Source organism: Scyliorhinus canicula, chromosome 12, assembly GCF_902713615.1.
Source record: "Scyliorhinus canicula chromosome 12, sScyCan1.1, whole genome shotgun sequence".
Classification (NCBI taxonomy): Eukaryota; Metazoa; Chordata; class Chondrichthyes; order Carcharhiniformes; family Scyliorhinidae; genus Scyliorhinus; species Scyliorhinus canicula.
The window spans coordinates 112,689,004-112,713,205 of record NC_052157.1 but is presented as its reverse complement, the minus strand read 5'-3'; the positions used below and the strand labels follow the sequence as shown (position 1 = coordinate 112,713,205).

Sequence of the window (24,202 nt, the reverse complement as noted above, 5' to 3'; positions counted from 1 at the left end):
TCGATTTTGGGGGTGCTCTGGCCGATCAAGAAGTATGGGAACAGCAGGGAAATTGAGTTGATGTCGAAATTCAGTCACGATCATTGAATGGCGGAGCAAACTCGAGGGGCCCCATGAGGTGCACTCCCAACCCTTGAGAAGGGAATCCTCATTCGTATCATTTGCATCATTGGGTCAAAATATATCTGAACGCACTGTGGCAGCGTTCTGGCGAAGCATGGCAGTATTCAGAGAGTTAACAGGAAAGCTACCAAAGTGAAGGAGAGAGAGAGAGATAGATGAGTTCTATTTAATTTATTAGCTGCCCGCTGTACTGCGAAGCCTCGACTCTGTAAACTGAACTCCTGGAATTATAACAAAATACATGCCATGTTTAATGTTTGCAAAGGAACTGCTGGGGGATTCGCGATTATTCCGGAGTGTGCACATTATGCTCTGTAGCAGGTATGTATGTGTGTGTCTCTCTCCAGCCGGGGCTGAATGATCAGCTAGGGACGCAGCGTAAAGTGCAGGCGGCCATTTGGTACGTCTGTCTGCCTGTCTCTTTCTATCAGACCCGTGGGAGGATCACATGCTCTCTCTCGCTCTCTAATCTCCACCCTGGAAGGAAAGGGTATATTCAAAAACCCCGCAGAATCTTTAAATCCTGCAGATTAACCAACATGGCTATTCAGTGTTGCTTTTCACTTTGGCAAACCAATTTTCTCTCTCTCTCTAACAGTTTAACATCAGTCCTTATAAAATGGATTAAGAAAGAAAAATCGCCAAAATAGTGCCCTAAGTAGTCAGTTCGATAATATATGTAACCTCCCCGATGTGTTTTTTTGTGGAGGTGGAGGGGGGGTGGGGGGGTTTAAAATGTAAGAAATTGACTGGCGTCTTTCTTGTCAATTTCACCCTCCCCGTCTTGTCAATTTCACTCCCCTCCCCAATCTTGTCAGTTTCAAGGTGCTGTAATTTGGTTGAAGAATGGGATGTGTGTGTGTGTGCCTTAATCCGTATGTAAATGACAGCCAATGAAGGAGGGTGTAGGATTGGAGCTGGGATTAGCAGGGGCGAATGAGTTTCTGCTTTACTGGGATTAGAGAACAAAGGCTAGTCTGAGCAGAGCCAGCAAAAAAAAATCTGCCAAACCTCCTTCAGTGCCTAGTCTGCAATCAGGACAAAAAGACACCCCATTTATTATTTTTTTTTCTGTATCAGAAAACAGTACATTTCAACAACAACAAAAATCCAACAAAAAAAAACAAAAGGCTAAATCCGGATTGGTGTAAAGGAGAAACTATAGGACGGTGGGAAGTTTTAAAAAATATATATATATTTTTATTTTTGGAGGAACTGTTGTGTGTTTTGTTTTGGAAGAAGAACAGCGCTCTGTGGTGGGTCGTCTAAATTTAAAGGTAACAACAAAAAGAAACAAAAACAAGCAACTTGTCACAATGTTTCATTTTAAAAAAAGATACATTTTGTATCCTGCGGCGACACGTGACTCGCTGGCTCAGCCTGCCAGACATCAGTCAGTGAGGGCTCCCACTTGTCTTTCCAAGGGGGAAAGAGGGCTTTTTTCTCCCCACTGTTTTAATTAATCTGACTCCCCCCCCCCCCCCCCCCCCCCCCTTTACGCGGCACCTCCTTCATTTCTCTTCCCCTCCCAGCACTGGTAGTTCCAGCTCCGACCTGTGTGCAATGGGATTTTTTTTTACTGGTGTGCCTTGTGAGACAAGTGTCCGGTATAGGCCGAGTCTTCCGCAACTGTGCCTTGGCCATTCACCACCAAGTCTCTCTCACCCACACAAACCACCACATTTCACCTCGCGGTCCGATTCTTCCGCAGTTTTGTGAATGCTGTGAAATATTCAAACACCACCGAAAGGAACCTGCTTTACCCCCCCCCCCCCCCCATCTCCAGTTTAAACACAGCAAAGAGCCAGGTTCCACCAACTTGGGTTGTGTGCACCTTGTTATTAATGTTAATCGCTGCATTGTATCGTTTTTCTCTGCTATTTTGATTTCATTTTTAAAAAAAAAATTAGAATCAGTGACTGGGTTCCTTTTTTAAAAAAAAACTCCGTTTTATGCTGGTTCTGTACGTGTTTTTTTTTGGATAAAGTTGTGCTTCCTCTAACCAAGTTCTTTAATTTTCAAACTGTGAACTCCAGGGGTTCCTGAAGGTCATCGGCTTTTTGGAGAGTTTTTTTTTTCCGTTTGTTGACCTGGATGTTATTTCCACAGCTGGATCTTAAAGCAACAGTCCAGTGATAATAGTATTGTGTCCCCGTTGGTGGCTGGTGCTGTTACTGCCTTTAAGAAGGGGGTCCCTGTGAGTGTGTTTAGACTGGGCTTCACGGGAGAGATTTGCTATTTATTGGGCTTGTGCCGCAGGTGCGTCGAGTGAGTGCCAGTATTTGCAGGAGGGTGCAGATATTTGCACAAGAGTGGGGTTATCAGTGTTTGCAGGGGATCTCTTGGCTATTGATCTAATTGTTGGGGTGTCACTCAGTGAGCTGAAGATATTTCTTCCTGTAATGTCCCTTTGCTGCTCACCCCCCCCCCCCTTTTCCCCAACCATGATTTCCTTTTGAACATGAGTGGAATTATTAACTTGTGACCAGATGCATTTGTAATGGAAATAACTTGTTACATAGCACCTTGAATGGCTGCAAGAGGTTCTTGAAGTGCTTTATAGCCGATGAAATACTTTTGAAATGTGGTCATTGTTGTAATGGAGGAAACTCAGCAGCTGCTAAGTGCACAGCAAGCTCCCACAAACAGCAATGCGGTGCCAGATCACTGGTTTTAATGTTGTTGGTTAGGAGATAAATGTTGGCAACGACATGAGAGAGAGCTCCATGCTCACCTTAGAATTATGGGGGGGGGGGGGGAGACGATTGCATAGCGGTATTGTCATGGACGAGTAATCCAGAGACCAAGGCTGATGCTCTCAGGACAGCTGGGTTCAAAACCCACCATGGCAACTGGTGGAATTTAAATTCAATGAATAAACCTGGGGTTAAAAGCTAGTCTTAGTAATGGAGAACATGATGATAACTACCATTGACTGTCATAACCCATTTCGGTCAGTAATGTCCTTTTTTAGTGAAGGAAATTAAGGGCTGTATGGTTAGCACTGCTGCCTCACAGCCCCAGGGACCTGGGTTTGATTCCAGCCTCGGGTGACTGTCTGTGTTGAGTTTGCACGTTCTCCCCGTGTCTGCGTGGGTTTCCTGCGGTCGCTCCGGTTTCCTCCCACAGACCAAAGAGGCGCAGGTTGGGTGGATTGGCCATGATACATTGATAATTAGTGTCCTGTGATGTGCAGGTTAGGTGGTGTTACAGGGCTCGGATAGGGGAGTAGGCCTAGGTAGTGTGCTCTTTCAGAGGGTTGACGTAGACTCAATGGGCCGAATGGCCCCTTTCTGCACTATAGAGATTCTGTGAAATCTGCTATCCTTACCTGGTCCGGCCTACACGTGACACCAGGCCCCCAGCAATGTGGGTTGATTCTGACATGGCTGAGCAAGCCACTCAGTTCAAGGGGCAATTAAAGATGTGCAACAAATCCTGGCCTACACCCACGAAAGAATGAAGATAAATTATTTTGCACCTTTTAGAGAATCCTAGGTTTAACTTGTCTGAAAGACCGTACCTCCGATCGTACAGCACCCCCTCAGTACTGTTTTGAGATGGGGCTTGAATACGTAGCCTTCTGACTTGAAGTGAAAGTGCTAATCGCTGAATCATAGGAAGTAGCTCATTTTGTAAAATGATGCAGGATTCTTGTTACATGTTGTCAAGGATAAATGGTAAACTGCCATTTATTTGTATTCTAGGAATTCTAGGAATCTGCTTGTCGTGATGTCCTCATGTTCCTTGAGCCTGGGCATGATATAGTTGAGGGAATATTTGCTCAAAAGTACTTTTACCTGCTTATCCAGTGGATGGCACAATGACTTTTTCATTTTTTTCTTTGGTTTCTCACAAAGTGTATTTTGATGCCAATGCAGTTGTGTAGTAGGAAGAATCCTGATTTATGCCGGTATGTTTCAGCACTGTGTGACAGTCTTATTGTCTCCGATTACCCTCAGGTTGCCCTCGTCCCAGGTCATGGGTAACTGGGTGAGTTGTTCACCAGCCTCTGTCAGTACTGCTGGGAGGTTTGGATAAAGAAGGCCGTTTACCCCAGAAGTACAATCCCACCATCTCCGTATTACTCCACCATGTATCCGATGTACTTAGAAAAGGCCCTCTCTGAGATTCTGTCTTCAAGTCTGAAGACATTCCTCGGAACTGATGCTGAGGACCAGTCTTGTTGCTCTTCACTCTGCAGCCTCTGCATCCTTGTTGACCCTCCATGTCACATTAACCAGAGTTGTACCTAGTCCTCTCGGTGCAACCCTAGCAGGTCATTGCCCAGCTTCAGCATGACCTCTGGGGATTTGAACAGATTTTGGCAGTGCCTTGTTTATTACCACATTAACATTATTTGGAAATGGTGAATGAGGAGTCAACAGACTTTCCCTCGGCCAGGCACTGGATAATGAGTAACTTCCAGGTTTTTGTATTGCTCAGACCAGTTCAGTTTATTTGGTGGGTAACGATGGGGACTAATCTGCATTCCCTCCCTCCGTGATGGCTTGCACCATCAAAATTACCCCAATGTTACTTCTGTTGGCCTGGCTTCCAAGTTAAAACTGTTGCATAGACGGTTTTGAACTGATCGTTTACACTGGCAGAAGTTAGTCAAAAACTTACTTCAGTTTCGGAGAGAATTGAAGTAGGACTTGGAGACAGAATAAAATCATGTGATTCTTTTTGCTGGAAAACAAAAATGATTTAAAAGGATTGTGTCATTTTGGAAAAGTCCCATAATAAAGCAAATGATCTGCCCTACAAACAGCGCCTGATCTTGCCTGTAGCAGCAAGAGCGAAACGGATGTACAGCCAGTTGTGGAGACTAGGTATAAATCTTCTAATCTCCCTCTCACTCTCACACAATCTGCTGAAGGGTAACCCGATCTCACTCTCAACCCATAAGGTTTTCATTGTAGTTGGCCTGGCAGACATTTTTTCCCCTAACCCTAATCTTCACTTTACCTCACACCCAGGAGGTAACAAAGCACCAAGGGATATTATGAGTTGCATAATGGACCCACAACTGAATGGGGGCAGATAGATGGCCCAGCTGACCCTTCCAGTCTGACGTTTTTGCATGCTAATTCATTGCAAAAAAATAAATAAATATATATATATATATATACCTTTGCTGTGTTCAAAGTTGCAGACTTGCTCCTTTTGTGTCGGGTAGTCACTTGATTTTTATTTATACTTTGTTGTTGAATTTTCAACAAATCCTGGTCTTTATAAAATGGCAACCCTGGTGTGGGCAGTTAGAGGTTGGATTTGCTTTTTGCTATTTTGGTGGTGCAATGATGGAATGAGTTGTGTGCAGATAAAAAGATCAGTCTTGGGGAGATTAAACACCATAGTTACATTGTTCAAATACCACGAGATTAGTTTCCTAGGAGATGGATACCGGTCGCCATGGACACAAGGGGTCCTGGAATTAGGATTGCGATTTTTCATCCTTGTCACGCAAATATGTGTGTGCATGTTTGTGTTGGGTAGGTCAGGTGGAGGGGGAGGGGGCTGATACACAAAGATGTTGTGAGGAAATCTGCACTGCGCCTTGGGGTAGTTGCAGACTTTTGAATGCCCCTCTCAGTGACACAGCTGCAGGATCTTCACCCCTCATCAATGTCATTCTTTTACTTTCAACTTGTCTGGTGTCAGTGTCCATTTGTCATGTCGGTGTCAGTGTGTCGGGTTGGTGTGTGCGTGTCGTGCCGGTGTGCGTATATCAGTGTGCGTGCTTCGGTTGTGTCGATGTGCATGTGTGTTGGTGTTTGCGCATTTGTGCGTGCAGATGTCGCCGTTTGTGTGCACATGAGCATTTCAGCATTTGTGTGTGCGCCTGCACATTACGATGTTTGTGTGTGTGAATAAAATGCATGTCGGCATTTGTGCGCATGCGTGTCAGTGTTTGTGTAATATGTTCGCTCATGTCACTATGCATGTGTGTGCACACGTGGGTGTTTGTGTGTGTGTGCACCTGTGCGCTCATGTCAGTGTGCATGTGTTGGTGTTTGTGTGTCGTCTCTAATGTCAGTAGGAGCTTTGTCAGGCCTACATGTGTTTTTTGATTCTTCTGTGCAGGTATTTATAGGGAGTATAAATGTTGGCCGTCGTCTCGTTCTTTTTATGTGCCCTACCCCCGCACCACCCCAGACCCTCCCGACTGGGGCACCATTGAGTCAGACTGACAGGCTGTCAAATCCATTGGCTCACTGGTCGCACCATGGGTCCAAGCATCAGTTTGTGAGTGGACAGAGCACACAGCTACTGTCCAAAGGGCACATCGATAAGCAAAGCGTTCATTTTGATGGGCTAGTAGGGATACTCGACTGGTTTTAAACTTAAATCTAGGATTTAGCAGCTTGTTAATAGTAGGGTTGTGCACCACTGGTTTGAAATACTGCTTCACCTCTGGTTTGCACTCAGCAATATGATTTCAGCCGCTGTAGCACGACGGTGACCTCTTGTCCAACCAACACTTCCTTCTTGCACCAGGTCTTCAGCTAACTGGGCTCTGAGCTCAGAAATTCCCTCACTAAACCACTTCACCTGTCTCTCTCCTTTAAGACACTCTTACCCTTTGCCGATCCTAATGCCTCTTCGTTTGTTGCCGCTTTTCTGTTGAGCATTGTGGAATGTTTCTCTAGGGTAGCACTGTTGCTTCACAGTGCCAGGGTCCCAGGTTCAATTCTCGTCTTGGGTCACTATCTGTGGAATCTGCACGTTCTCTTCGTGTCTGCGTGGGTTCCTCCAGATGATCCGGTTTCCTCCTACAAGTCCCGAAAGACGTGCTGTTAGGTAATTTGGACATTATGAAGTCTCCCTCGGTGTACCCAAACAGGTGCCGGAATGTGGTGACTAGGGGACTGTTCACAGTAACTTCACTGCAGCGTTAATGCAAGCCTACTTGTGACAATAAAGATTATTTTTATTATTAAAGGCATTGTATCAATGCAAGTAGTTGTTGTCATACTTGACTCCAATAAAATTGGGGTAGTGAAAGGAAGATAGTTATGGTTCCCATTCATATCATCATCCAGTGAAACCTGTTGGAAGACCATGTGTGTGGATTTGGGGGGAGTCAGACGCAGCTCAGAAGAGTCAGCCAATATTAGAACCATCAAATTGGGACAGTGGAAACTAGGCCATTCGGCCCATCAAGTCTGCGCCAGCCCTCTGATAGAGAACACTACCTTGGCACACTTCCCCACCCTATCCCCACAACCCCACCTAACTTGCACATCTTTGGACCGTGGGAGGAAACCGGAGCACCCGGAGGAAACCCACGCGGTCACGGGGAAAAATACAAACTCCCCACAGACAGTCGCCTCAGGCTGGATTTAAACCCGGGTCCCTGGAGCTGCGAGGCAGCAGTGCTAACTACCGTGCCGCCGACAAGAAGATTCACACAAGAAGAGGGGGTGTCAGCATTTGCGGCGCTGAACCCCAACAAGGAGCTGAAGCTTCCCAATGTGCAGGAGCGAAAACAGGAGAATAATGGTGGAAGGCATAATCATGAGTAACACCACTGCAGAAATGGATGATGAATTGAGGTGCCCCCTCCTCCCCACCACCCCCAATTATACAAGGGATGATCTTTATTTAGCTGGCGTCTGTTGATGCTGGATAGAATGTTTGCAGGCATATTCAAAGAAGGAGTCACATTCCTACAATTTAGTTAATTTGTTTGTTTCTGTTGTCTAACACGAAAGACTATGTTGCTGGTCTGGTTGACCTTTGCTGCCCTGCCTCCCTTCAAAACGGCCACAGCGGCCTACAGCACAGGAAAGGCCATTCGGCCCATCACATCTGCGTCGGTCCCTTTTGCACTCCTTCCTGCTAACCTAGCTTTGTTCACTGCTATGTGGGACAGGTCTGAAACCGCTCGGCCCCTGCTATCTCGGGGTGAAGTAGCTCCATTTCCATCTGTGGTCTTCAAGCCAGGAAAGAAAATGGATGAAACTTACTATAAAATGTTATCAAAAATATGAACCCACAGTAGATACGTGTTTGCTAGCGAGGGGAACATGTCGCAAAATGATAACACACACCTCCGGAAAATGTTGCAAAGAAAATAGGAGGGTGTAAGGTTGTTGCGTTTTAAAGGGGTTTTCCTGAGGGTGCAAAACCTCAATAGCGTGAATAATAATAATCGCTTATTGTCACAAGTAGGCTTCAAATGAAGTTGCTGTGAAAAGCCCCTAGTCGCCACATTCTGGCGCCTGTTCGGGAATTGAACCCGTGCTGCTGGCCTTGTTCTGCATTACAAGCCAATTGTTTAGCCCACTGTGCTAAGCCAACCCCTGTTCTCAACATGTTCTCAAATATGTTGGGAGCCGAGGGCTATAGCTCCCACTGACATTATGCAAAATATATCCTGAAATTCTGGACATTTGATTGTAAAAAATTATGAGCTCCAACATTTTCCCCATTATTTAACATCAATATCTGACCACACGAGCTGTAGTAAGACACAATACAATGTATTACTAATGTGCACCATATTTCATTTGGTATTTGATTTGTTACTAAGATATAACACACCGATATATTATAACATAGTGGCATTGCTGGATTATGATGCCCCTGTGTACACAATATAATTTTACATTAGTATAACATTGCTATCCAAATCATTGACATAAATTTAAATTCAGTTTCCCTTTTTTTAAAAATGGTGCCTTTTGACCCCAGATCATTCTGATCATTGACTTAAATTGCTAATGATTGCATTGTGATGTAAATAATAGGTTCTTACTGTGATCTGAACAAGCTGCTTGTGTGTCCATTTTGAATGTCTGGTTCCATTTTAGCTAATGGACCCATTTGTCTGGAAAACTGTCAACTGATGAATCATTGCAGCTGTACAGCTGTGAGCCTTGCTATCCATTCTAACATTGGCCGATTTATTCAAACATTTTAGCCCAGCATTGTCGATCTTGTTTTTTTACGAATGTTTCCTTATTGAATTTGTCTGACTTCAAAAAAAAAAGCAGGTTTCCAAACCAGTGCTGCAATTAACGTTGCTTCTGCTGCTTGATCAGCCAGGAGCATCATTTCAAATTCTCTGCCTGAGGGAGGTGACTTGGTGTGATTGGATATGTTACGCCAATATTGAATGTGGTACGAGAAGCCAAAGCATGGCAAATTCTGCATGACAGGTCAGCTGTTTAGCCCACTGTGCTAAACCAGCCCCTGTTATCAACATGTTCTCCAAATATGTTGGGAGCCGAGGGCTATAGCTCCCATTGATATTATGCAAAATATATCCTGAGATTCTGGACATCATTTGATTGTAAAAAATTATGTCCTCCAACATTTTCCCCATTCTTTAACATCAATATCTGACCACACAAGCTGTAGTAAGGCACCATACAATGTATTACTAATGTGCACCATATTTAATTTGATATTTGATTTGTTACTAAGATATAACACACCGATATATTATAGCATATTGGTGTTATAATAACCAATAACTAGAAACCTACAGCATTTCTTATGAAGGGCAATTGCCCCGTTGCAGACAATTTCCCGTGTGTTTTGTTTTATATTGTATGTAGCATTTGTTTGGATTTTTGATTATCTTACATTTTATTTCCAAAAAAACTGATCGGAGTTTAGTAAATGGCAGTCCTGAAGTGAATTGGTGGAGCAGTGCAAGAATATGTATAATCCAGTAAACCGATTATTGCAAGTCGGATAATTGTTAATCCTTCTCGTGTAACTCTACAAGAGCAGTTGACTGAAAAGGCACAGTTTCTGAACTTCAGGAGATGAGGTAGACTTGGAGACACAGCTGTTGAACTGAGAGAATGGCTCTGTTAAATACTGGGAATTGTACCTATTTGCCCCTGCAAATTATAAATATGAAATTTGAGAGCTGCCATCATAGTCTCAGCTATCAGAAGTATTTACTAAAATAAACAAAGGTGCGCTGTTTCTTTTAACCTGAAGCTGGCACTTTGCAATTGGCTGGTAATTTGCTAACTTCTCTCACTAGACAATTAAAACTGAAATAAAAACAGAAAGTGCTGGATAAACACAGCTGGTATCTGTAGAGAGAGAAACTGATTTAAAGTTTTGAGTCTCTACAGTGACTCTTCAATGAAACCCGACTTGAGTTAAGGACTTATTCAGGTCATCTTCCTGGAGGAAGTGACCTTGGAGACCTGGCAAGTTAGCAGCTGAACATCATAATCAGCAATGAGGGGTATAACACTTCTTGTTAAATAAGACAGTCTTACTGATGTGACAACACTTGCGTGTATGTTGTACTGGGGCAACATAAAGTAATAAACTTTTTCCACAGAAGTATAAAACTTTAGATTCCCCAAGGCAGGGCTCGTAGTGTCCATTTCCAAGGAGCTGGGGAGAGCTCGTCAGATAATCACCTTGATTTTCTTTGATTGAGAATCGGTTCCACGATAAGTCATTGGAAGGTGGCAGAGGGGCTGGTTTGGCACAGTGGGCTAAACAGCTGGCTTGTAACTCCGAACAAGGCAGCAGCGCGGGTTCAATTCCCGTACCGGCTCCCTGAACAGGGGCCGGAATGTGGCGACTAGTGGTTTTTCGCAGTAACTTCATTGAAGCCTACTTGTGACAATAAGCGATTATTATTATTAAGTGGAAAATCTTTGCCTGAGGAGGAGTGCGCAGTAATTCCCACACATCACAGGTCTCTCTTTGGTCCACTCCACTTTACATACATAAGTTATAAACATCTTCCCAAACACACTATATATAATATTTGCTGAGGAGGTCACTATGGAATTCTGCCAGTTATGTAATGTCGGGTCAGACAGGTTAAGGGACTTGGGCAGGTCAACTAATGATTGAGGAAGGGTGATGGGGTTTTCATGAGGGTAATCTTGTTTTCATTAATTTTGAACATTTTGGTTCTGTTCTCGGGCAGGTTGTAGCTCAAGTTGTGAGAGTCTTGAGCCACTTACTAGGGGAAAGCAGCTGAGCTGGTATCCCATTGCCTTCCTCAGAGTACTTTCTCCAAGGCTAAAGAGCTCCACCTCCTACCTTTTACAGTGGTTAGCACTGCTGCCTCACAGCACCATAAAGCTGGGTTCAATTCAGTGACAGTTTGGGTCACTGTCTGTGTGGAGTTTGCACTTTCTCCCAGTGTCTGCGTGGGTTTCCTCCGGGTACCCTGTTTTCCTTCCACAGGCCAAAGATGTACAAGTTAGGTGAGGTTGCAGGGAAAGGGCGGGGGAGTGGGCCTAGGTAGGGTGCTCTTTCAGAGGGTTGACGCAGAATCGATGGGACGAATGGCCTCCTTCTGCACTGTTGGAATTCTATGGACTTCATGATAAGGTGGTGGTACAGGGGAATGTGGGGGGGGGGGGGGGGGGGGACGGCGGGGAAGGAGTGGCTATCAATCCAATATTCAGAACCAGTGTGTAGTATGTTGCAAGATCTGAGCATTTTGTTCTACACCTCTCTGTTGGGGAGGTGTAAGTAGTTCAATAATAGCTGCCCACTGAGTCTTAGTGCAATACACAGAAAGATCAAGATGGGACAGAGTTATATTTAACACATAATTTACAAAGTTAAGAACTGAAGAATGTTGCAGCAACATTTGTTTGAAACTCCTGAAGTTGACTTTGAGGACGTTTGTAAGCTTGAAAGATAGCTCTGTGTGTTCATGTAGTGTTCAGATACAGTGAGTCAGCACAGTACAGAACGCAATGGAGTAAATTGAATTGAATACATGTTCGGGGACAATGGTGGAATTTAACCCGAACAAAGAACACTGGTGTAATTATGACATCATGCAGAAGCAAGGCGCGCAAAACGTGGCTTCCGGCTGGGTCTTTATTTTTGATCCCTTTTACCGAACTGTTCGCAAGGGGCTTTGATGACCAAACGCCCGTTGTGGATTTCGGAATTCTTCCTCGATGGAGGCATGTCAATAAAGAAGCTCGCCTCAAAGAAAGCTCAGGAGGGTAGCCTGTCGATTGAAGGGGAAGGAGGGAAAATGGCAACCGCACCCATTACTTTAGACACGTTGGCAGTAGTGATGGCGCAGGAGCAGTTTAGCAAGCAAATGGATTTGTGGTTTGAGCGGCAGGGCAAGGAGACTAAAGAATCCTGTAAAGCCACTGTCTAGGAAGCTTTGGATCCGATTCTGGAGCAGTTGGTGAAGACCTCGAATGTGGTTAAAGCGCAGGGTGAGACATTAGGGGGGGGGTGGGGGGAGGCTCTGTCACAGCACAAGAAGTATTCGGCAGTGGTCATTTTGGACCATGAAGTTGGCTGCGGATCGGGCACAGCACGGTGGTTGGATGTGGATCTGTTGGCGGACCTCTGGTTTTGTGTTAAGATATCCAGGACCATAAGGGATTGTGGCATGGAATGAGAACGGGACGGTCACCCTGTCTATGCTGTGGGAGGCGTTACGGGCAGTGATCAGGGGAGAGGTCATTTTGTACATGGCTCATATAGTTAGGAAGGCAGGCAGGAGTGCCAGGAGCTGGTGGATGAGATTCGAGTTGTGGATAGGAACTATGCGAGTGATTCCACGCAGAGCTTTGGGCACGCAGGAAGAAGCTGCAAATGCAGCTTAACCTGTTTTCCACGGGCCGGATGGTGGGTCAGCTGCAACGGGTAAAGGGGGTGGTGTATAAATATACCGATTGAGACAGTGCCTTAAGGACCTTGGACCAGTGGAGAGTGATTGTGAGGGGGGGTTGGTTGGGGGAGCAGAACACAGATTTGGGGTCCACCAGATTTCAGCAAGATTGAGGCCACAGCAGCCATATTCTCAGTGTCAAGAATTTAGATGCTGCAACTGCCCCGGTTGTCACTGACCATTTACCTACCTCAATTCCCAGCCACACAGCTATGCCCAGGAGAAAGTTGGTCATATACAGACAGCATGCAGGAGTAGAGGGAATAGTAATGCTGCACATTGTGGGAAAGCTTCAGGACGCAGCCAAGCAGCAGGCCAAGGTTGCGGTAGCTCTACCAGACCAAGGTTGCGGTAGATGTACCAGACCAAGGTTGCGGTAGATGTACCAGGCTGAGGCTGCGGTAGCAGTACCAGGCCGAGGTTGTGGTAGATGTACCAGGCCGAGGTTGTGGTAGATGTACCAGGCCGAGGTTGTGGTAGATGTACCAGGCTGAGGTTGCGGTAGCTGTACCAGGCTGAGGTTGTGGTAGCTGTACCAGGCTGAGGTTGTGGTAGATGTACCAGGCCGAGGTTGCGGTAGCTGTACCAGGCCGAGGTTGCGGTAGCTGTACCAGGCCGAGGTTGCGGTAGCTGTACCAGGCCGAGGTTGCGGTAACTATACCAGGCTGAGGTTGTGGTAGATGTACCAGGCCGAGGTTGCGTTAGATGTACCAGACTGAGGTTGCGGTAGCTGTACCAGGCCGAGGTTGCGGTAGCTGTACCAGGCCGAGGTTGCGGTAGATGTACCAGGCCGAGGTTGCGGTAGCTGTACCAGGCCGAGGTTGCGGTAACTATACCAGGCTGAGGTTGTGGTAGATGTACCAGACTGAGGTTGCGGTAGCTGTACCAGGCCGAGGTTGCGGTAGCTGTACCAGGCTGAGGTTGCGGTAGATGTACCAGACTGAGGTTGTGGTAGATGTACCAGGCCGAGGTTGCGGTAGCTGTACCAGGCCGAGGTTGCGGTAGCTGTACCAGGCCGAGGTTGCGGTAGCTGTACCAGGCCGAGGTTGCGGTAGCTGTACCAGGCCGAGGTTGCGGTAGCTGTACCAGGCCGAGGTTGCGGTAGCTGTACCAGGCCGAGGTTGCGGTAACTATACCAGGCCGAGGTTGCGGTAGATGTACCAGACTGAGGTTGCGGTAGATGTACCAGGCCGAGGTTGCGGTAGATGTACCAGGCCGAGGTTGCGGTAGATGTACCAGACCGAGGTTGCGGTAGATGTACCAGGCCGAGGTTGCGGTAACTATACCAGGCCGAGGTTGCGGTAGATGTGCCGGGCTGAGGTTGCGGTAGCTGTACCAGGCCGAGGTTGCGGTAGCTGTACCAGGCCGAGGTTGCGGTAGCTGTACCAGGCCGAGGTTGCGGTAGATGTACCAGGCCGAGGTTGCGGTAGCTGTACCAGGCTGAGGTTGCGGTAGATGTACCAGACTGAGGTTGCGGTAGATGTACCAGGCCGAGGTTGCGGTAGATGTACCAGGCCGAGGTTGCGGTAGATGTACCAGGCCGAGGTTGCGGTAGATGTACCAGGCCGAGGTTGCGGTAGCTGTACCAGGCCGAGGTTGCGCTGAATGTACCAGGCCGAGGTTGTGGTAGATGTACCAGGCTGAGGTTGAGGTAGCTGTACCAGGCTGAGGTTGCGGTAGCAGTACCAGGCCGAGGTTGCAGTAGATGTACCAGGCCGAGGTTGCGCTGGATGTACCGGCCCAGGTTGCGGTAGCTGTACCAGGCCGAGGTTGCGGTAGATGTGCCGGGCCGAGGTTGCGGTAGATGTACCAGGCCGAGGTTGCGGTAGCTGTACCAGGCCGAGGTTGCGGTAGCTGTACCAGGCCGAGGTTGCGGTAGCTGTACCAGGCCGAGGTTGCGGTAGATGTACCAGGCCGAGGTTGCGCTGAATGTACCAGGCCGAGGTTGCGGTAGATGTACCAGGCCGAGGTTGTGGTAGATGTACCAGGCCGAGGTTACGGTAACTATACCAGGCCTAGGTTGCAGTAGCTGTACCAGGCTGAGGTTGTGGTAGATGTACCAGGCCGAGGTTACGGTAACTATACCAGGCCTAGGTTGCAGTAGCTGTACCAGGCTGAGGTTGTGGTAGATGTAACAGGCCGAGATTGCGGTAGATGTACCAGGCTGAGGTTGTGGTAGATGTACCAGACTGAGGTTGCGGTAACTGTACCAGGCGAGGTTGCGGTAACTGTACCAGGCGAGGTTGCGGTAACTGTACCAGGCGAGGTGGCGGTAACTGTACCAGGCGAGGTGGCGGTAACTGTACCAGGCGAGGTGGCGGTAACTGTACCAGGCCGAGGTTGCGCTGAATGTACCAGGCCGAGGTTGCGGTAGATGTACCAGGCCGAGGTTGCGCTGAATGTACCAGGCTGAGGTTGCGGTAGCTGTACCAGGCCGAGGTTGCGGTAGATGTACCAGGCCGAGGTTGCGGTAGATGTACCAGGCTGAGGTTGCGGTAGCTGTACCAGGCCGAGGTTGCGGTAGATGTACCAGGCCGAGGTTGCGGTAGCTGTACCAGGCCGAGGTTGCGGTAGATGTACCAGGCCGAGGTTGCGGTAGATGTACCAGGCCGAGGTTGCGGTAGCTGTACCAGGCCGAGGTTGCGGTAGCTGTACCAGGCCGAGATTGCGGTAGGTGTACCAGGCCGAGGTTGCGGTAGATGTACCAGGCCGAGGTTGCGGTAGATGTACCAGGCCGAGGTTGCGGTAGCTGTACCAGGCCGAGGTTGCGGTAGCTGTACCAGGCCGAGATTGCGGTAGGTGTACCAGGCCGAGGTTGCGGTAGATGTACCAGGCCGAGGTTGCGGTGGATGTACCAGGCCGAGGTTGCGGTAGATGTACCAGGCTGAGGTTGCGGTAGATGTACGAGGCCGAGGTTGCGCTGGATGTACCAGGCCGAGGTTGCGGTAGCTGTACCAGGCCGAGGTTGCGGTAGCTGTACCAGGCCGAGGTTGCGGTAGCTGTACCAGGCCGAGGTTGCGGTAGCTGTACCAGGCCGAGGTTGCGGTAGCTGTACCAGGCCGAGGTTGCGGTAGCTGTACCAGGCCGAGGTTGCGGTAGCTGTACCAGGCCGAGGTTGCGGTAGCTGTACCAGGCCGAGGTTGCGGTAGCTGTACCAGGCCGAGGTTGCGGTAGCTGTACCAGGCTGAGGTTGCGGTAGCTGTACCAGGCCGAGGTTGCGGTAGCTGTACCAGGCTGAGGTTGCGGTAGCTGTACCAGGCCGAGGTTGCGCTGGATGTACCAGGCCGAGGTTGCGGTAGCTGTACCAGGCTGAGGTTGCGGTAGCTGTACCAGGCTGAGGTTGCGGTAGCTGTACCAGGCCGAGGTTGCGCTGGATGTACCAGGCCGAGGTTGCGGTAGCTGTACCAGGCTGAGGTTGCGGTAGATGTACCAGGCCGAGGTTGCGGTAGATGTACCAGGCCGAGGTTGCGGTAGATGTACCAGGCCGAGGTTGCGGTAGATGTACCAGGCCGAGGTTGCGGTAGATGTACCAGGCCGAGGTTGCGGTAGATGTACCAGGCTGAGGTTGCGGTAGATGTACCAGGCCGAGGTTGCGTAGATGTACCAGGCTGAGGTTGCGGTAGATGTACCAGGCCGAGGTTGCGGTAGATGTACCAGGCCGAGGTTGCGTAGATGTACCAGGCTGAGGTTGCGGTAGCTGTACCAGGCCGAGGTTGCAGTAGCTGTACCAGGCCGAGGTTGCGGTAGCTGTACCAGGCTGAGGTTGCGGTAGCTGTACCAGGCCGAGGTTGCGCTGAATGTACCAGGCCGAGGTTGCGTAGATGTACCAGGCCGAGGTTGCGGTAGATGTACCAGGCCGAGGTTGCGGTAGATGTACCAGGCCGAGGTTGCGGTAGATGTACCAGGCCGAGGTTGCGGTAGATGTACCAGGCCGAGGTTGCGGTAGATGTACCAGGCCGAGGTTGCGGTAGATGTACCAGGCCGAGGTTGCGTAGATGTACCAGGCTGAGGTTGCGGTAGATGTACCAGGCCGAGGTTGCGCTGAATGTACCAGGCCGAGGTTGCGTAGATGTACCAGGCCGAGGTTGCGGTAGATGTACCAGGCCGAGGTTGCGGTAGATGTACCAGGCCGAGGTTGCGGTAGATGTACCAGGCCGAGGTTGCGGTAGCTGTACCAGGCTGAGGTTGCGGTAGATGTACCAGGCCGAGGTTGCGGTAGATGTACCAGGCCGAGGTTGCGGTAGATGTACCAGGCCGAGGTTGCGGTAGATGTACCAGGCCGAGGTTGCGCTGGATGTACCAGGCCGAGGTTGCGTTAGATGTACCAGGCCGAGGTTGCGCTGGATGTACCAGGCCGAGGTTGCGCTGGATGTACCAGGCCGAGGTTGCGGTAGATGTACCAGGCCGAGGTTGCGTTAGATGTACCAGGCCGAGGTTGCGGTAGATGTACCAGGCCGAGGTTGCGGTAGATGTACCAGGCCGAGGTTGCGGTAGATGTACCAGGCCGAGGTTGCGTAGATGTACCAGGCTGAGGTTGCGGTAGATGTACCAGGCTGAGGTTGCGCTGAATGTACCAGGCCGAGGTTGCGGTAGATGTACCAGGCCGAGGTTGCGCTGAATGTACCAGGCCGAGGTTGCGGTAGATGTACCAGGCCGAGGTTGCGGTAGCTCTACCAGGCTGAGGTTGCGGTAGATCTAAAGCTAGTTCAGGAGTCTGGAAACCATTGAATGTGTGCCTGATGTGGAAATAGAAATTGATATTATCGAACCGGAAGTTTAAAAGTTGTTCTCCGTCAGGGAACAAGAAAAATTGCACGTAGAAGACTTGAATAAAAGGGGATGAAGATATAATTCTAGCGTTCACTGTAAAAATGAATATTGGAGATTTACAACTTAGTTTTGTCATGGTGCAGCTACAGCACTGTCTCTGTTATCTTGGAAGGAGAGTACGAGAAATCCTTAAACCGTATTCCTTTATGCAAATCAGATGTGAAACTGACTAATTCTCCGATAAATGTAATCCAGTGCATGGTGAAGTTGGCGCTCATGCGGAATATGCCGATGCATCATTTTACCTGCCATAGGAGAGAATAACATCTCCGTGATGGGAAGGAATGGTTTGCGGAAGATACAGTTAAACTGGGCTGAGTTAATTACAATAGGAATCAGTAAGAGTGCATCTGTCATTGAGGAAATACTGAGGGAGCACAAAGTGGTCTTTGAGCAAGGAGGGTCCAAATGATAAAATGATGCATCGCAAGGCTGACGACAAGATAAAGGACAAAGAGCCAACATTTTGCAAGGCTAGGCCAATGTCTTAAGCCCAGTTAAAAGCAGCAAGCAAAGAGTTGAACAGATTAGAAAGAACTGGCAAATGAGTTGAAAAGCAGTGAATGGACCACATCCTTTGTGGTGGTTCAAGGAGCAGATGGGACTGTTAGGATTCGTGGAGATTAAAAGTAAATGGCAAATAAGGTGATCAAGAATGATCTTGCCCTTTGCCTATCAGTGAAAATGTATTTTCTAATGTAGTCAGTGGGAAGGTGTGCAGCACAATAGACTGGTCAATTACATATACTGTAGTAAATCATGGTGTGTAAGTCAATTGTTTGGCTCCAAAAACCCTCCACCTTTCAGCCAAGACATACTCTCATTAATAGTCAGCCTCGATTTATTTTTCCGCCCCACTAATGGATGTTTTCCTCGCCGGTACCTTCATCTGGGCACAAGGGGTCAAACAGGTGATGTGGGCTATGTTGCAAAAATGTGCAGGAATTTAAGATGCAGAACAGTGGCATACAACAAAGCTGGTGTTCCCCCATACCAATGCTAGTGGTTCATTTTTATACTCTGAATATAATTCAATCCCTGCTTTTCGAGGGGTTTTTCAAGGCTTCAGGGTCAATTGATGCGCCAACATTTATGGTATTTCCAATTTGAATTAACTAACAGGAGCAAGGCACTGTCTACCATTCACACACAGGGGCCATACACCAGTGCAAAAATGTTAGCGTTTGGGGTGTCTACTGCTACCGCATTATATCAGAGCATCGTGGATCAGGTAGTAAGTGAGGTGAAAGGAATGTTTTTCTACCTGGATGACATTCTAATTTGATGTAAAACAGGGAAAGAGCACATTGTAAGGATGAATGAAGTCCTGGATTAACTTCAAAAGGATGGCATTAAAGCTATAAAAAAAACATGGTATCAAGTGTGACATACCAAGGGCACCAAATAGATGGTGAAGGTATCCACCCAGCCCAAGAGAAAGTTGAGGGGATTTTGAAAGCAAAAGATCAGAGAACAAAGAACTCGCACAACAATGCCCATGAATGTTCTATTGTTCTCAGTGCATCTCTGTCTCAGCTACACTCTCTCCACTGTATCATAAACAGAAAATACTGGACAATCTCAGAAGGTCTGACAGTATCGGTGGAGAGAGAAGGGAACTAATGTTTTGAGCCTGGATGACTTTGTTAAAGCTTTGATTCCAGAATCCGCAGTAATTTGCTTTTATCTCCACTGTAACAACTGCTTGAAGATGGAATCGATTGGAACTGGCCTGTGGAGTGTCAGAAAATACTGACCAATGATACCAATTTGACCAACCATGATCCCAAGAAGCAAATTGGTTTTAGTGTGCGATGCCTCACCACAGCGGCTCGGTGTTGTGTTATCTCGCTTAATGAAAGATGGCGTAGAGAAGCCTGTTGTAAATACTTCTATACTTTAACAAAGTTAGAGCAAAGTTACCCACAAGTTGAGAAAGTGTCGATACGGTGTTGCCAAATTCCAAAAATAACTTGTATGGTAGGGAGGTCACTTTGTTAACTGACCACCAAGCCCGCGGCATTGAATGGTGCTACAGAGGGTAGCACGGTACACAGTGGTTAGCACATTGCTTCACAGCTCCAAGATCCCAGGTTCGATTCCCAGTTTGGGTCACTGTCTGTGCGGAGTCTGCACGTTCTCCCCGTGTCTGCATGAATTTCCTCCGGGTGCTCTGGTTTCCTCCCACAGTCCAAAGATGTGCGGGTTAGGTGGATTGGCCATGATAAATTGCCCTTAGTGTCCAAAAAGGTTGGGAGGGATTACGGGGATAGGGTGGAGGTGTCGGCTTGGGTAGGGTGCTCTTTCCAAGGGCCGGTGCAGACCTGATAGGCCAAATGGCCTCCTTCTACACTGTAAATTCTATGATGTGGAGATGCCGGCGTTGGACTGGGGTGAGCACAGTAAGAAGTCTTACCATTCACCTGAAGAAGGAGCCGTGCTCCGAAAGCTCGTGTTTGAAACAAACCTGTTGGACTTTAACCTGGTGTTGTAAGACTTCTTACTGTGTAAATTCTATGGTTATGATTACATTTAGTTCAAAGAAGGGAGTACAATCCCGAGTGGCAGCATGAGCTCAGAACTGGGAGTTGATTTTATGATCTTAAATGTCAAAATCCCGCATGCAAATGTGGACGTTCTAAGATTCCCCCTGGAGACTGATTCATTCCTTCTGCACTGTAAATTCTATGATTTCTAGCCATTGAGTTACCGATGAATTACTTTACATACACAAATGACATGCCAGTGTCTGCCAGAGAAATTAGTGAAGAATCTCTAAAAGGAGTGATGCTCAGTAAAGTACCCAATTCTGTTATGAATGGCTGGCTTAAAGAGTGTGGCGACGAGAAATTGCAGAATTATTTCACACCGTAGAAATGAACAGAGTGTAGATTAAGACTGCCTCCTTTGGGGGCTCATGAATCATCATTCTGCCATGGTTTAGAGTGAAATTGTTAGAGGAACTGCATCAAAAGAGCACGGGATAGTCTGCATGACAACAGCAGTAAGTCGTTACTTTTGGTATCCAAAGGTAGGTGGGGATATTGAAGGGTTGATGAAAAGTTGTGGTGTGTCTCCGAGTGATAAATGATCTGACCAAGTTTCCTTTCATTCCGTGGTGAAATATGAGAAACAAATGTGTGTTCATTTCTTTGAAATGAAAGAGCTGCAGCTATCGACTAAAACAAATGGATAAACATTGAGTCTATGCCCAATACCACAAGTGTCTAAACTATTGAGGTTTTGAGAAGTAGCTTACAATTTATGGATTGCCAGAGGTGCCATTGGCAGATAATGGCCCACAGTTTGTCAGAAACGTTTGAAATATTTTTTGAGTAGGAATGAAGTCGAACACACTCGAATATCCCCATGTCACCCGGCATCAAATGTGCTACAGAAAGAGGTGTACAGATTGCGAAGAGATCTTTGTCGAAGCAGTTGCTAGGTGACAAGATGGGTAGTCATTTCCATGTTTCTCTTTGGCTAGACCACTTTCTATTCTCGTCATAGAATGACCCCCACAGTCTGCAATAGGTTACTCACCTGGCGTGTTCAAGTTTAAACAGGCTCCTGGGACAAAGTTCAGTTTGCCTCAGCATAAAGTCAACAGCAAAGTAAGAGGAAAGCAAGACAAAGTGAAGATGAGTCAGAGTACAGCATTCATGAAACTTAAGAGTTCAGTGCTGGTCATGATGAAATTCCTTTGAGGTGATGAGGAAAAGTAGGTAAATGGAGTTATCGGAAAATTGGAGAGAGGGTCCATCGGCATCACGTAGATCATTTCATTGAAACAGGAAACCTGTCCCGAGAGTCCAGGGGGTGAGAGAGGCCGATGTTTTGACCTTTGCCTCCCTGGTAGCCCGGAGACGGATCTTGCTAGCATGGAGGGACTCTGAGCCACCGAAGTTGGGGCTTTGGGTTAGTATCATGGCTGGGTTTCTCGGGCTGGAGAAAAGTAAGTTCGTCCTGAGGGGCTCACTGCAAGGGTTTGCCCAGAGGTGGCAGCTGTTAAGGATTAAGCTGTGAGGAGGGGATTAAAAAGGGAGGCGCGAAGTAGGGCAGCGGGAAGTAGGGAGCCGCATGTTTGGGAGGGAATTCAAGAGCCTGGGGCAGCTGACCATACAGCCATTAGAGATGAAGTGAATAGTACCGGGGTACATAAGAGATCGGAACTGGAAGAGCACAGGAACCTTTGAGGGTTATGGACCTGGAAAAGTTGACAGAGAGATCGGGAAGGGCAACACCATGGCAAGATTTGACAACAAGGTTGAGAACTTTAATCGAGCCACTTCCAGACAGGGTGCAAGTTAGGACATGGGCAGCAGAGTTTTGGATCTGTTTTTAATTTTCGAAGTGGTAAAAGATCAGCCAGGCGTGCATTGGGATAGTCGAGTCTAGAGGTAAGAAAGGCATGGAGGAAGGTTTCAGCAACAGGTGAGGAAGGCGCCGAGACAAGCGACGATCTGGAGATGGAAGTGGGTGGTCTTGGTGGCGGAAAGTGATATGGCGTCAGGTGACCACATTCAGAATATTGTGTGCGGTTTTGGATATTGTTCCTGTGAATGGGAATGAATCCTTCGGAAAGGGTTCAGCGCAGAGAAACAATGACTCAGAGCCATGAAGAGAAACCTATAACATTGAATTTGTTTTCATTGAAAGGGAACATGATCCAGATTTGTGAGCAATGTTAATGTACTCAAACTGATTATTTAACTTTACACCAGAAGACAAAATTAACAAGCATAGAACTAGACAAATAGAAAAGTTTTCCACAAAGGCATTTAAGCACACCGATTCCCACCAAAAGCACCTTATTCAAAAAAAAAAGCTGTATGAATACTTAGTTAAGGACAGGTTAAAGGATTGCAGGATAAATATGATTATTTACACGAATACTGGCTCCAGTCCTGCTATTCATTCAACATCGATTGGATGGGAGCTGGCAAGGCTGAATAATATGGACCAGTAGCCGAAAATGTTTTAATTACCATCAAGATTTGAGAAACATTTGGTACAGTTTGATCATCTTGATGATAGGTCTATTATTGACCTGTCTCAAGATTACAAAGTCGACTGTTGCAGATCACGTTGGAAAGTGCGGGATTCTGATGACCTTTCAGTACTTTCTTCATGCCAGCTGTTGTTCCCTTGATACATACTTGATTATTTAGTTTTATGTCGGATGTAAAATATGACAAAAAGTGTGTAAAAGGAAAAATTCCTCAACAAAGTAGTGGAAAATAGCACAGCGATGGTCTGAGACTGATCATAGAATCAACAGTGCAGAAGGAGGCCATTCGGCCCATCGAGTCTGGACTGGCCCCTGGCAAGAGAACCCCACCTAACCTTTTTGGACACTTAAAGACCAATTTAGCATGTCCAATCCACCTAACCTGCGCATCTTCGGACTGTGGGAGGTTTGGTGAGGGCCACGAAGAATCCAGCACGAGTCTTCAGGATACAAAGAAATAACATTAATTTACAATAACATATATATATATATATATATACAACAGCAGCAGCAACTTCCCTTGCTGCTCACTCCTCTCTCTCTGCTGGTTCCAAACTGGCCAGCTCTATTTATGCAGGGAGTCTGCTAATGATTTCTCCGCCCCCCCCCCCCTCATTGGCGAAGCTCATACTCCCATTGGATTGTGGGATTGTCATTAGTCCCCAGCCAATGGTAAACAGGCAGGTTATAACAGGAGGAAACTGGAGCACCCAGAGAAAACCCACACAGACACGTGGGAGAACGTGCAGACTCCGTACAGACAGTGACCCAAGCCTGGAATCGAACCTGGGACCCTGGAGTTGTGAAGTAACAGCACTAACCACTGTGCTCGGTCACGTTGATTTGCTCTTCTGGTGAGTTTTGTGTGCTTAAAAGAAGTGAGATGCTTTCAATTTTGTTACTCTTGTTAACTTGGAGCAGGTAAGGAAAAGCTCCCAGCACTCCAGCCCAACAATAGTTCGTGGCCCAACCCTCAGCGTAGTCTTGTATGCGTGTGACAATCCACATCAGCCAACGCCTCTGAATATGATTGCCAGTCAGAACAGAATTGAGAGTTATTTCTTGCTGTGAGTTTATGCCGAGTAGGTTTGATAGCAAGTTCATTTTACTTTTGGATTAAAATGCAAGTTGAAATCTAATCGGGACATGGGAATTATTAGGTAGGAAAGCCAAAAGTCCATCCTGCTTGCCTTCGAACCTGGTAGTTGCATGATACAACTGCAATTTAGTTGTTGACTAATTATAGCAATCAATCTCTGTCAATTATCCTGCAACAATCCCAAATATAACATGATGGAACCTTCAGTGGTGTAGCCGTTGACTTTGGGAACCATAGATTGTAAGCTACGTTTTTCCTCCCTTGCATTCTAATGCCTGCTTTGATCTGATCTTCTGTAATTTAAACTGATGTTCTTACCTTTTGCAGCATATGTGCAAATTCATTGGTGATGTCATTGCCTCGGAGCCACTTTGTGGCAGCTCCGATGCACAGCTAGTAGCCTGGACTTGTGCCATTTTAGTAATGAGAGATTCTGACTTCAGGAAGGAAAGAGCTGATATTTGTTTGGGGAGCCACTACTTGAATC

At 47.2% G+C, this 24,202-nt stretch overlaps 1 protein-coding gene across 8 annotated transcripts in view; it reads left to right on the top strand.

Annotated features, from left to right (window-relative positions):
* Positions 1-302: 302 nt before the first annotated feature.
* Positions 303-24,202, top strand: part of gtf2ird1 (GTF2I repeat domain containing 1) — a 237,864-nt gene continuing 213,964 nt past the window's right edge. For 4 of the 8 annotated variants that reach the window (XM_038813780.1, XM_038813777.1, XM_038813779.1 and 1 more), the window contains exon 1: positions 1,085-1,400. The gene's annotated coding sequence lies outside the window, so the exon portion shown is untranslated. Of the gene's footprint in view, positions 445-1,081; positions 1,401-24,202 lie in introns of those variants that run through there. The other 4 variants (XM_038813774.1, XR_005462554.1, XM_038813778.1 and 1 more) reach the window with 4 other exon arrangements.